Below are 13,853 nucleotides of genomic sequence, written 5' to 3'. Positions count from 1 at the left end.
CCCATCTGCAATAAGAGCCAAGGTCCCGAGACCCAGAAATTTCCATTTCCTAACCTGTCAGCATATGGCACCCCACTGAGCCTTAGGCATTTTTAGCATATTCTGTCATCCATCTATCCATTCATTCATTCATCCATCTGGGAAACTACCATTTACTGAAAATTTACTTTGTGTAAATATTGTGCCCAGTGAGACACAGTCCCTACCCTTAAGCCACTTCTAAAACTAAGTATAGTACGGTTTCTGCATCTCTCCGTGACATCCCTCCTGTTATTAAAATGTTTTGCAAAAAACAGTTAATTGTAAAACAAAACATAACAAATCCTAACTCTGTCTTGGAGAGCCAGCCAGAGTAATCTTCATAGAGGAGACAATATTTGAGCTTTGTCTTGCCAGGTAAGTCTGGGTCTTTTGGGCTCAAAATTAAGGAAGGTGTTCCAAGCAAATGGAGCATCATGTGCAAAGATGTGAAGATGTTACAATGCAGATCGTGCCAGAGTGGCTTTGCACACTTTGGTGAAACTAAAAGGGTCGGTAGCTGGGATGTTGGTAGTACATGAAAAATAATGAGGGAAGGTCCCTTGGATTGAGATGATCAAGGATCATGCACGCTAAGGGATGGGATTTGAAATTAAACTGTGTGATCTTCAACCTATACTGGCAACCCATAGTAAAGAACTTCAACTAAGCTCTATGACTTCTGATACCCTGTGTATTTCCTCTGTCCTCACCCCCTTGCCTCATCCCCTCGTCTTATGTTGTAGGTCAATATTGACAGCAGGGAAAGGAGAGGCAGCTGTTAGCCTTTCATTCACTGATGGCCAACTATGGCAGTGTGTAGAGTGCCTAGCCTCACTTGGAAGTCATTTCCGTCATGGCGGTGGGAAAGAGGACTTGAACATTCATCAGTGTCATGCAAAGAATGCATGTCAAATACTGGAAGGGTCCTGGACTGGAAGTTGAGAGACCTCTGTTCAGTTCCAGTGCTGTCATCAACTAGCTGTGTGGCCTTGAAGGAACATTTGGTCCCTCCTCATTTATAAATAGTAGTATCAATATCTTTCTTTTACATCATGTCTTAAGTGTGAAATAAACTGATGCATATGAAAATGTCTTATAAACTATGAAATGTTATGAAATACGGATATGCAATTACTTGTATAACAAAGCAGAGTTTGCAAGGTGCTTTAGCACGTCATGTTATATTTGGGTATGTGGGGATATTGTTGCCAATTTTTGAATATTAATACTTACAGAGATTAAATTTCTTGATTACAGTCATCCAGGACAAATCCATCCCCCATCCCTTAAAAGTATCTACCTCTTAATGATAGCTGCTTATACAGCTACTTCATTCTTCTGAATGCATTAAGTAGCATTGAAATGGGACAAAATAAACCAATCTTTATGGACGGCTCCCTGTGTGCCTGGATCTTGGCCAGTTCTTGTGTACAGAGTAAGGGGACCACAGATGCAGGACAGTTCCCTGCAAGGCTTATTGCCTCAAATCAGAGGTCTGGCAAGGTGGCCAGGGAAGCTGCTCTCCAGCCCCAGCCCTGCCATGCACCGGGCAGCTTTGAGTAAGGCAATGGAGCTTTCTGGGCTTTCGTTTCTTCACCTGAAAAACGAGCAGCTTAGGCCAAATAGGTCTTTTTCAGCTCAGAGAAATGGAAATAGTTTCATTAAAAAAATTACAATCCATCAATATTTGGTGACAAAAATGGTTTCAAAAGTTAAGAGTATGTCATTACATTTCTTATAGTTTATTGTCTTCTCCAATAGAACTCAGCGCAGAGCCAAATTGCAGGGGATTCTGCCAAATTGCTAACACATAGGATAGCAGGGATGGAAACGGGAGGGATCAGGGAGGAATCCTTAATTTTTGCCTTATATGTATATTATTTGATCAGTAATATCAGTGCTTATTAGACTTGTATTTTATAATTTGAATAAAAGTTAAAAATATTCTAGTAGTAGCTTTTGAGAGATGCAAGTACTTTATTATATAAGAAGAGTTTGAAAATATTACAGAGAAAGCCCAAACTCTTCTGACATTTTAAAAAGCAGAATTTGAGGCCGGATGCAGTGGCTCACGCTTGTAATCCCAGCACTTTGGGAGGCTGCGGACAGTAGATCATCTGAGGCCAGGAGTTCGAGGCCAGCCTGGCCAACATGGTGAAACCTGTCTCTACTAAAAATACAAAAACTGAGCCGGGTGTGATGGTGGGAGCCTATAATCCCAGCTACTCGGGAGGCAGAGGCAGGAGAATTGCCTGAGCCAGGGAGACGGAGGCTGCAGTGAGCCAAGATTGCACCACTGCACTCCAACCTGGGCAGCAAGAGTGAAACTCCATCTCAAAAAAAAAAAAAAAAAAAAAAAAGCAGAATTTGAGGTTTTAGCCACCCTCACCAGAGACTGAGTTAGCCACAAAGTATCATCAGCAAGACAAAAGGGATGGCATTGTACAGGGTAAACAGCTGTGCTCTACTCAGAATGGCTGACACATTGAAAGCACCACGGTCTGACCTGATCTTAGCCATTGTGCAAAGGATGTGGTGAGTCAGTCAGAAAGAGTCTTATGTCCACTGGCTTTTCGAAGGTAATATATTGTAGAGAATACAAGCCCCTTCCCTTCCTCATGTGTGCGTTTTCAAAGACAAGGGAGTGAATACAGATCACCTGTTATATATCCTCCATCTCCCGACCTCAGTAACCTCATCGGGTCTGTATTATGATCCTCATTTCATACAAAATCAAACATGTTTTAGTTATAAAGGAAATAATGTATACCGTGGTCCATTTCCAAGACACAGTGCCTTGAATCGGCTTAGGTCAGCAAACTACAGAAGAAACAGCTTCCCCCCACCTTATTTGCCCTCACCCGAACCAAAGAAGTTTAGTCTAAGATAAAGGTTTACTAGTATGCAAAATAGCTTGCTCCGTCTGTTCTTATTAGCCTACCCAGCTACTTAGGTCATAAGCCAAATACTTAAAGAGCAGCTGAGCTAACTAAGATTGCAATGCATTGTGGGCTGTGACAAAATGCAGCAAGACAACCCTAAAAAAACCACCTAAAGCCCCTGCCTAACAATCCATAGGCAACAACGTCAGGGAAGATTGTGACCCCATAGCACTCAGCCCATGAGGAACTGGGGGAGGGACCTGCACATTATGGGATAAATGGCTTGTTGAAACTGTTCTGGGAGTGAGTGCATGCCAGACACTGGATCTTGTAAGACCACCATTAAAAGTCTCACTTTTGCTGTTCTCCGGATCTCTGAGTCCATCCTTTGGGTTTGGACAGGTGAGTTTGTTTCTCACAGTTATGCTTTGAGACAACTGTTTAACCATTCTGAGCCTCCGTGTGCTTATCTGTAAAATGCGGGTAACACAACAGCTACCTTTAGGGCTCTTATGAGGATTACATGAAAAAATACCATATCTAAGACATGGGGGAAATAGTGATTAATATGAGTCTGAACTTGAAGAGTAATTAAATGCCTTATATCACTTTACGTGCCTTAAAGTGGCACTGGATTTAGTTAGAAATGAAAGATGCTTAGGTAAGCATCTTGAGGTAAGTATCTGCTAATAACCACTGATGTAATCATAGAATCTTGTACCTGCTTATGCTTTGGAATTACCTGGAAACCTTAAAAAATATAACGTCCCAGAAAGTTTTATTCAGTTGTTCTAGGGAAAAGCCCAGGTATGGACATTGTCTAAATGTCCCAGGTATTTTAACAGGCAGGGAGGCAGAAGGGAGGCAGAAGGGAGGGTCATTCTATTCGCGTTTCCATCTGGCCAGCACTACTCACTGGCAGCTTGTCACTGAACACACCGATTTTTCTCATTCTTACGGAAAGCACCAAATAATCACATGTTCATTCTCCTTGCTGTTCCAGACGCATCTTAAATAGACTTTTAGGAACTGGCACTGCTTGTAAATAATCCTCTATATACTTAGAGTTATTTCTGAGTCAATTTCTAGCGGAATGTTTAACAAAAACCTACCACATCCAAAGATTTTAACAATTTGATCATGGAAAAGGTTTCTAATCATGTCAAGCATCCATTTCTCTCTCAGGTCTGATTAACAGGCAGTGAAGAAGTAAAGTCCAGGCTCTTGCAATTGTACAGGGTAGAGTTTACTACCGTATCTGCAACTATTTATGAGGCTTTACTATGTGCCAGTCACATTCCAGATCCTAGGAATCAGAGAGCATAGAGCAGAAGGTGTTATGGGAACACAGGGAAAAATATGTCCTGGAGGCATCTACACAGCTTTCAATGGAACAGGTTCTTACCCAGCTTTGCCACAACCCCCCTTAGAAGTATCCCCAACTCCCTTTCTCTTGTCTGATTGCCCTGGACAGAACTTCCAACACTATGTTGAATAGGACAGATGTCCATCAATGATAGACTGGATTAAGAAACTATGGTACATATACACCATGGAATACTATGCAGACATAAAAAGGATGAGTTCATGTCCTTTGCAGGGACATGGATGAAGCTGGAAACCATTATTCTCAGCAAACTATCACAAGGACAGAAAACCAAACACTGCATGTTCTCACTCATAGGTGGTAGTTGAACAATGAGAACACTTGGACACAGGGTAGGGAACATCACATACTGGGGCCTGTCAGTGGGTGGGAGGGGTGGTGGTGGGACAGTATTAGGAGAAATACCTAATGTAAATGACGAGTTGATGGATGCAGCAAACCAACCTGGCACATGTATACATATGTAACAAACCTGCACGTTGTGCACATGTACCCTAGAGCTTAAAGTATAATAATAATAATAAAAGAAGTAACTGCAACTCCCACATGGGCTATGATAATGGAAGGGGAGGCAGGACTTGTGGGCTGTGGAGTGTCAGTCTTGCAGGTCTTTCTCCAAGGAGTCTTACTTCAAGATCTGACCCAGATCAAAGAGTATACAACATCTTCTTGCCTTGATTCGGAGACCTTGAGAAGCTGGAATGCCCCAGAAATGGAGCACATCTCATGGTGTTTGTGCATTCACTTTCTATAGGAATTATTTCAGTTTCTATTCCTGGTTAGCCACAGAAGTAAAGCCCATGCATAGTTCTCTCTGGCAAAGAGAAGTGACACTGAGGTGTCATCTGTCAGTTCTGCCTGTGGAACCCGGAGTCACAGCAGGGCACTTGGCATGGGGATATTAATAGGCCCAGCGTCAACTCTGCTGTGGGGAAGCTGAAAGAAGCTCTGAAGGTCTCAAGAGGAGACCACACCCTACCTTCAGGGCCTCACTGTCAGGGAGGGGCCAGGCAGAAGGAGCCACGCTGGGTGGAGCAGTGTGGAGGTGCAAAGGAGCCCAGGGTCCTCTGGGAGTCCACAAGGAGAGGCTGCCTGTTTTAATGATGCCAGTTTATTTCGCCAACAAGAAAAAACACCACTGTACTAAGTGCTAGATGCCAATGCAAATCTAATTGCAAACGTCAACATGGGCAATAAAATTGCCCGAGTGTATACCAGGGCTTAAAGCCTAGGCAAAAGAGCCAGGATATGCTCATAATGAATTTACTTTGGGTTGGAACTCTGTGCTTTCATTTCATTAATACAGTTCCCACATAATTTATAAACCCTGACCTGGAACTCTTTGGGGATCCAAAATGAACCCCAGTTTGAGAAACAGTGTGTGTTGTCTCCCTATGGGGCTCACGGTAACCTCCTCCAGGTATAAAGGGGACCATGTCAAAGAGAGGTGCACAGGGTGGCTCACATCCTGAGTAGAGAGACCCCTGCCTCAACCATCTGTTTGGACCAAACCCCATGACTTTGGAGCAAATGGTCTCAATGATTATATTTGATTAGCTCATTAAGTACTTTGTGGTTTGAAAATGTTTTGTAAAGATAATGGATTCGATTTCATTGTTCAACTCCCACTTACGAGTGAGAACATGTGGTGTTTAGTTTTCTGTTCCTGTGTTAGTTTGCTAAGAAGGATGGCCTCCAGCTTCATCCGAGTTCATGTCCATGAGAATACATGGACACACGGAGGGGAACATCACACACTGGGGCCTGTTGGGGGGTTGGGGGCAACGGGAGGAAGAGCATTAGGACAAATACCTAATTAGGACAAATCATGCGGGGCTTAAAACTTAGATGATGGGTCGATGGGTGCAGCAAACCACCATGGCACATGTATACCTATGTAACAAACTGCAGGTTCTGCACATGTATCCCAGAACTTAAAGCATTAAAAAAAAGATAATGGATCTGAGGGTTAAAGAATCACACCTGGCCGGGCGCAGTGGCTCAAGCCTGTAATCCCAGCACTTTGGGAGGCCGAGACGGGCGGATCACGAGGCCGGGAGATCGAGACCATCCTGGCTAACACGGTGAAACCCCGTCTCTACTAAAAAAAAAAAAAAAATACAAAAAACTAGCCGGGCGAGGTGGCGGGCGCCTGTAGTCCCAGCTACTCGGGAGGCTGAGGCAGGAGAATGGCGTGAACCCGGGAGGCGGAGCTTGCAGTGAGCTGAGATCCGGCCACTGCACTCCAGCCTGGGCGGCAGAGCGAGACTCCGTCTCAAGAAAAAAAAAAAAAAAAAAAAAAAAGAATCACACCTATATTTTAGAAAACTGGAATAAAGAAAACAGCGTTCTGAAGATGAAAGTGTCCATAAGATTTCTGAAGAACATACATTCGATTTGGGCATTAAAACCAGGATACCTGCTTCTGAGCTCAGAACCCACCTGGGGTCTGAGTGAATGTTTTAAGAAGCAGAGACTTGTTTTATAAATAGGCTGGATTTTTCACGTGTGTCTTAATCCAAAAATAATTAATACCCTTATGGTATCACAAGCAGTTTAAACAATTGGAAACATGTAATGCAACAAATTGCATTTCCTTGTTATCCTTGAGAACTCTTGTTATCCCCTGGGAATTCACCAGTACTATCAAACTGAGCTTGCAAAGAGACATTTACCATAAATATTGCTGCTGCGTTTCACCTGATCCAAAATTAATATTTCATGAAGAAAAAAATGCTTTTAGGGTAAAGAAATTGTTTTGCTCCCCAACATTCGTTACTTATTCCTAGAAGATAATTCTTATAAAAATACTGGCCTCTGTTTATTTTAAAGCCTAGGAAACATCATTCTAATAATATCCACAACATACCTTCTGGATATAGGAAATGACCAAAAGCAAACTGTGAATGGCTAAAGAAAAGCTTTGAATGAATCAGGAAGGTAGGAGGTAGCTGTGCAGTTAAAACTGGGTCAAGGATCAACAATAAGGTCTATATTAAGGCTTAAGGCTTTTTTTCTCATTAAAACAGGAAAAAAGGAAAAGAGTATCAAACCCACACAATACACATCTGACTTTTTCTGCAGAACCACATCACACATATCCAAAATGGTGAATGATTTTTGGAATTGAGAAAGGGAGCAATGTGTGTATATTTGGAGAAGAGGGCCAGAAGTGTGTGTGTGTGTTTGCGCACACATGTAGGAGCTTTGAGTAAACACGTCAAAATCAATATTTCTCAGATACAGATGATATTAATTTGGTTACAATTCAGAGTTATATATATTTCTTTAATTTTCATATCAAAAATGAGAAAGTTACATTTTGGAGAAGTTCATACTTAGAGGAAAATATATGCTGATTGGATTTCTAATTCTATACCCCAGTCGGGTCAATCAGCTCAATTTAATTAAATATAACATTTAATGTTATTGGATTTCCATTGAGTGAAGGCATGTGAAGTCAAATGGATTGTTATTAAAGATTTCTTTTTTTTTTTGAGGGGTAAGAGAGAGTGCTTTTCCAGTTTTTCTACCATTATGTGTGGCATATTTTTATAAGATTTTGCAACTCCCTTGGTAATGAGTAACTTCCCTTAAGTATCTCAAGGCAATGTGACTGTGTGCTCATTTTTTATTTTAAATGATTTTGAAAACACCCTTAATGAACTGATGCAATCTATAGTTTCTGAATTTATTACTCCTGTTGAGTTTTGTTTTCAAAAACCATTTCCTTTTTTCTCTTCAGCTGCCTGATTCTGCAGAAAGGGTTTCCTTCCTTTAGTGGTAAGACTCTTTCTCTCCTTTTGTTCCATTTTGTGGTGAATAGACCCTTTATCCTTTTTCTTGTTCATTTAGCTTTCTCGTGTTCCTTTCCTTCCTCTATCCTTCATTTTTCTTCCTTCTCCTCCTCCTTCTCTTTTCTTTGGATCTTCCTTCCCTCTGCTCTTATTATTAAAATGATTTTTACTGTTCACATAAAGCGAGACTGTAGAAAAATAGTCTCCAAGTTTGCCAAAATCCTAACAGATATTTTATTTTATTATTATTAAGTTTACCTCTGTCTCACCCCCATTTATTTTTTGGCTTTCATAAATGATAGCAGAACCACACTGATTAGGGGCAGGCACTTCTAGGCCTGGATTAAATCAGAACATACCCAACTGTGATTGTTTCTCCATTGATTGATTAATGCATTGAGATGGTACTGAAGGCAAACTTCAGAGGACAAAAAGTATAAGAAAATAAACTAAGATTTAGGGATTGCTATATATTTACCACAATTTACAGGCTAGCCCTGCGGTGAAGATAGGGGTAAAGATAGATCCAGTAAACCCCACCATTCTCATGGACATCTAAAGGCCCATGGCAAAAGCACTCTAATTTTTTTCAACTGTCATTTATTAAGCACCTGGTGTATGCTGGTGATTTTCTGAGGAGCTGTTTCATGATCAGGAGAGCCTGAAAAATTTTTGAGGGAAATTTAAAATCCAAAGGAGAAACACAAAAGCCTAGGTAGTCTAAATAAGACTGGAAAGGAGTAATACAACTTATAGTAGTAGTAATATGGTTTAGCTTTTTGTCCCCACCTAAATCTCATCTCGATTTGTAATCCCTAGGTGCCGAGGGAGGGAGGAGGTGATTGGATCATGGGAGTTGTTTCCCCCTATGATGTTCTCATGATAGTGAGTGAATTCTCATGAGATCTGATGGTTTTATAAGGGAGTTTTCCATGGTCTTGCTCACTCTTCTCTCTCCTGCTGTCTTGTGAAGAAGGTGCCTGCTTCCCCTTCTGCCAGGATTGTATGTTTCCTGGGGCTTCCCCAGCCATATGGAACTGTGAGTCAATTAAACCTCTTTCAGTCATAAATTACTCAATCTCAGAGAAGTTCTTTACAGCAGTGTGAAAATGGACTAATACAAATAGTAATAATAATAATAATAATATCATTTACTGCTTACCAGAACCATATGTAGGGTATTTTGTTCAATTTGGTTTCTGTTATACAGCAACAATCCAAATGACCTAGATTTTTCAACATTGAACAATCCTGTCATTCTGTGCAAGAGACTTCTCCTGAGCCAAGCCTGTCCAGTGAACAAATGCACAGTGTGGATCCAGATGAGATCATCATTTCATCTGTAACTTCAAGTACATTTAGAACCTAACCCCTGAATTAAACTTCCCCTTGCATAATTGACTATCTCTTTTTCTCTTCTTTTATTCAGGATCACTTATCTAGCAAGATGGAAGACAAGTCTTTCAGCCTAGGTATGCTGAATTATACAGTGAATTCTACAACTTGAGTCTCAGTTTCTCTAATCTGAAAGATGAGGCTACGAGTGCTCATCCTTCTTTGCTCATAGGGTTATTCTGAAGACCAAATGCGATGATGAAAGTGAAAGCACTCTGTAAAGTATAAACTGCTGTGCAAGAACAGCTCCTCGGGTAATTACTGAGTAATTTCTATGTATCAGTGCTATGAAAAACTCCGAGGATTTGAAATGGACTAGGAAGGTATTCCAAAAGAATTTCTATCATTTTTCATTAAATCTTAATATTTCCAGAGGATTAGTACATTTGAGGAATTGTAAGACACCCAAGGCTTTGATAGATGAATGATAAAAAATAAATAAGGATATGATGAAATTAGTTTTCTGCAGAAATCACCTTAAAATAGAACTTCTTCAGGTCAGATATCTTAAAAAGGGACAAAAGGCCAAGCATCTAAGGAAGGTTTGTTTAAATATAAAATAAACTCATAATAATAATGCTAACAATGATGATAATAGCCACTACCATTTACTTTGTATTTAATAATTGCTAGACACCATGTGCATTTTTATGTACTGAATCTCATTTCTCACCACAAATTCGAGCAGTAGATATTTTCATTCCATTTTATAAAGGATAAACAGAGGTTCTGAGGAGTTAAGTAACTTGCCTAAAACTATATTGCTAGGAAGTAACTGATTCCAACCCAGGATATCCACATCTCAATGACTGGATGGCGTGGTGTAGTGAAAAGAGCATGTAGCAGAAGTAGGAGTTTGGGATGGGGACAGTGTGGAGGTGTCCTGTGTAAGGTGCCCAGACAGATAAAACTGATCGGGAGATCCCTAGACTTGCCCATGAGTGAGGATGTCGTGATGTATAAATATCTGCAGGTAGCCATGGGGAAGACGGGCTTTGCAGGTACTTGTCAAGGCATCAGACCTCCCATAGCTCAGCAAATCCAGCTATGGAAATTACACAGCTCTGACTTTGTGCTCACCAAGCTACTGCCCAATAGCAATTTAGTTTCCGGTGTACATTTGTCTCCTGGGAGGGAATATGCCAGTCATCTGAACTTATAATTTGAGTACACTTGAACAAAATCACCAAAGATGGATGGATAGGCCAGAGTACCAGAGTGGACTGACCTCCTGAGCTCCATCAACTCTGTGTGCCTTGGATTCAATTAGCTTTCTGGGTCTTCGAAACTGATGGTGAAATGTGGTTCTTGGGCCCTCCACAAAAATTCAGCCCTCTCAGAGTTTGGGCCTAGGCTGTTAGTCAGCCCTCATCTTTATCTTACACGAAATTGAACACAGAACCTACCATAGTTAAAGATTATCACCAAAACACAGATATTAATTTTTCATGTTGCATCTAGACCTTTTGGCTTATCTTATTTCACATGACAAACCACAATACCATTTAAACGCAATAGGATTTTGATTCTCATGTGTAAGTGTGTAGGAAGCAGTGTTTCAATTAGTATGACCAATGAAATTTAAAAGAAACAACTAAAATACATATTTTGCTAATGCTTGTGGTGTATCTGGGAGTTCCTTAAATGCTGTTGGCTAGTTTGGAAGACAGTGATGGATGCCCTGATCATGAACCTGGGCACATCAGCAGGGCACTGACGGAGCACCATGCCAAGAGCAGGAGCTCGGGGCTCGGGTGGACCTGGGTCTCATTTCTGGCATATCCTCCTATTCGTTGCATGAAATGGAGCCTGTCTGAACTTCAGAATCCACTTTTGTTAAGTAAGAATTAAGTACACCTACTAAAAAAGTGATAAATGATGAACGTTTTTTGTCTATCAGCGGCACTTCAATGGTAACGTGTAAGTCATTGCTCTTTCGAAGACATGATTAAAATTAAGCAGAATAATCACAATAATGATTCCCACATATTCTGCCCACAAGAGTAACAAAAAGTAAATAATAAACACAAAAAGTGGTCCTATGATAGCTCTATTCCACAATTCTGTTTGTGTGTGTGTGGCGAGGGTGGTGGGGGGCGGGGGGTCGTTATTTTTACTGCTTATATCTAACCTGATGCTTCTCAGTTTTATTGGTAACATCAGTGAATGTTTGGTTTAATTTGTTAAAAAATCATAAATATAATTTAAATTCAGGTACTTATCTCTCTGGTTAATAATTTAGCCCCTTTGAACATTTTATGTCTCTTTGTCATGCTGGAAGGGTAGGTACAGTCTGGAAGAACTCTGCAGAACTCAAGTCTTGGCAGATGTTGGCAGTAGCTTATGATAGTGGATATAACTGCTTCATGTACTAGGATTCAAAAAAGGATGCTTCTAGATCGCCCTCTACTACTCTTCATGTGACCATTTAGCCAGTTCCTGGCTGTCTCTTCTGTGTCAGACACTGTGTGCACATTTGCTCTCACTCTCGAAGCAGCACATAAAATGTATTCTTCTACCCAGTTTCCAATTACACAACACCAACAACAGCTAACTGAAGATCAGAGAGATTAAGCTACTTACCTAAAGACAAACAGTGAAGTCACACACTAGATTCATATCCATTTTTGACGATCTCAAAGCCCTGTTTCCTTCCATTTCACCAAGTTGTCCTTCCTCATCTTTTCTAAGCCCCAGTTTCACCTTTTAAATGCCCTAACATGTTCTCTGCCTACTTCGTTAAGTCGTTAAGATCATTCAAGAAGAAAATATGCATTCAAAGGGCTAGATTACATAAGGCTATGCAACTGTGGAATATTACCATTCTCTAACGAGATTATTAAAATACAATATTTGTAAACTTACGTGTATTAATCAATTCCGTAGTGATTGTGGTCATATTTTATGAATAAAATCAGAGCTGATTTGGAGTGAAGAAAGGAAAGTAGTGGAGAAAGAAGCCGACACTTACTGAATACCTGCTAAGTGTTAAGAATGCACCATATTTCATGTAATATAAATATTACATTATTGAGGCTAAATAATTGTCAATACAAGTCTTATGAGATCTTACTCTATTAAAAAGAGGCAGGAATTAAGGGTCAGATATGAAGCCGCATCCCTCGTCCAAGTGGCAGAGTCAGGATCCTCACCATTTTGCTCAGGCATCAAATCCTACGGACTTTCTAAGACAGCACCTGACTCATGGCAAAGTGATCAAGAAACAGAATCCCCTGGTGTTCAGGCCAGAGCTGGCCAGACGGTACAGAAGATTATAAGCATTGGTTTTCAAATGGTCTGGCCTATAGAATCATCTGAGAGGGCTTATTGGGAATAAGAAAGAAATACTACCATTTAGATGGTTGGTGTCAGAGACTACACAGGAGTGAGTTTAGAGATGAGCTCTGTGAAACTGCAAACCAACACTGTTCACCATTCTGATCAGTTAGGAAAATCAGTTTCCTTCTGAATTCTGTTACTGACATTAGTGACTGAACAACCTTGCACATATTACTTGGAGAACTCAAGTTCTTCACCTGTAAACCAGGGTAAGTAATAGCCAACTCTTCCGGCCAGCAGGAGCTGAAGGTAAGTAAATGCCAGTTGCCATTCCTACTTCTCTAGGGCATATTGTATCTTAAGCTTCTCAGGATTTCTGAAGCTCTGTCATTTCTCTGGTAGGCCTTCAATTAACCAGGTCTACCATTGTCTTCCTGATATTTGAAATGATTATTCCTGGTGGTTTGGGAGGCCCCTGGAAATCCAAAGAACAACACTATTGAGGAGTTGTGCCACAGTATAGACAAAGAGACAGCCAGAGAAACAGCCAGGTAGGTAAGTAATAGACAAGTAATACTCACAACAGAGAAGTCAAATAAGTAAGACTGGTGTAAAGTAATAAAAACAGTATTGATAAAAAGTTCAGACATATCAACACCTTTTAAAATCAAAGTATCCAAAATTTGATGATAGTTATTTTCTTTTCTGTCTCACTCCAGTTTGTTTGTTTTATCCAAGAAAAATCCGGTAGAGATGACTCCTGGCAGTTTTCAAGGTAAGAATTTAACCCCAACTTTAACCTCACTTTTGAGCTCCTTACTTTTGTGAGTGGAAGGATGTCTGCGTGATTCCAAAGTCTAAGTCTCCTCTACCCCAAAGCAGAAAGAAAATCGTATTACTTTAGGGAATGTTAAAAATATATTTCCACAGGGCTCCAGGAGTTAACTTCTACTTTGAATGACCTACTTTGAATGGAGGCTTTCTTTCTAGGGGGTTTACTTAATGAAAGTCAGCCAGGAACGCCAACCTTGGGGCCTGGTCTTTATATTTCAGTTGCAAACAGTCAGGGAGTCCAAGCTCCAGGCAAAAAAG

The 13,853-nt window shown here is 40.6% G+C and overlaps 1 protein-coding gene across 4 annotated transcripts in view; it reads right to left on the bottom strand.

Moving 5' to 3' along the window:
• Positions 1–13,853, bottom strand: part of CLNK (cytokine dependent hematopoietic cell linker) — a 244,451-nt gene that overhangs the window by 179,742 nt on the left and 50,856 nt on the right. The window lies entirely within an intron of this gene.

This window comes from Papio anubis, chromosome 3, assembly GCF_008728515.1.
Source record: "Papio anubis isolate 15944 chromosome 3, Panubis1.0, whole genome shotgun sequence".
Taxonomy (NCBI): domain Eukaryota; kingdom Metazoa; phylum Chordata; class Mammalia; order Primates; family Cercopithecidae; genus Papio; species Papio anubis.
The sequence above is the reverse complement of the archived record's forward strand: the minus strand, read 5'-3'. Positions and strand labels throughout refer to the sequence as shown.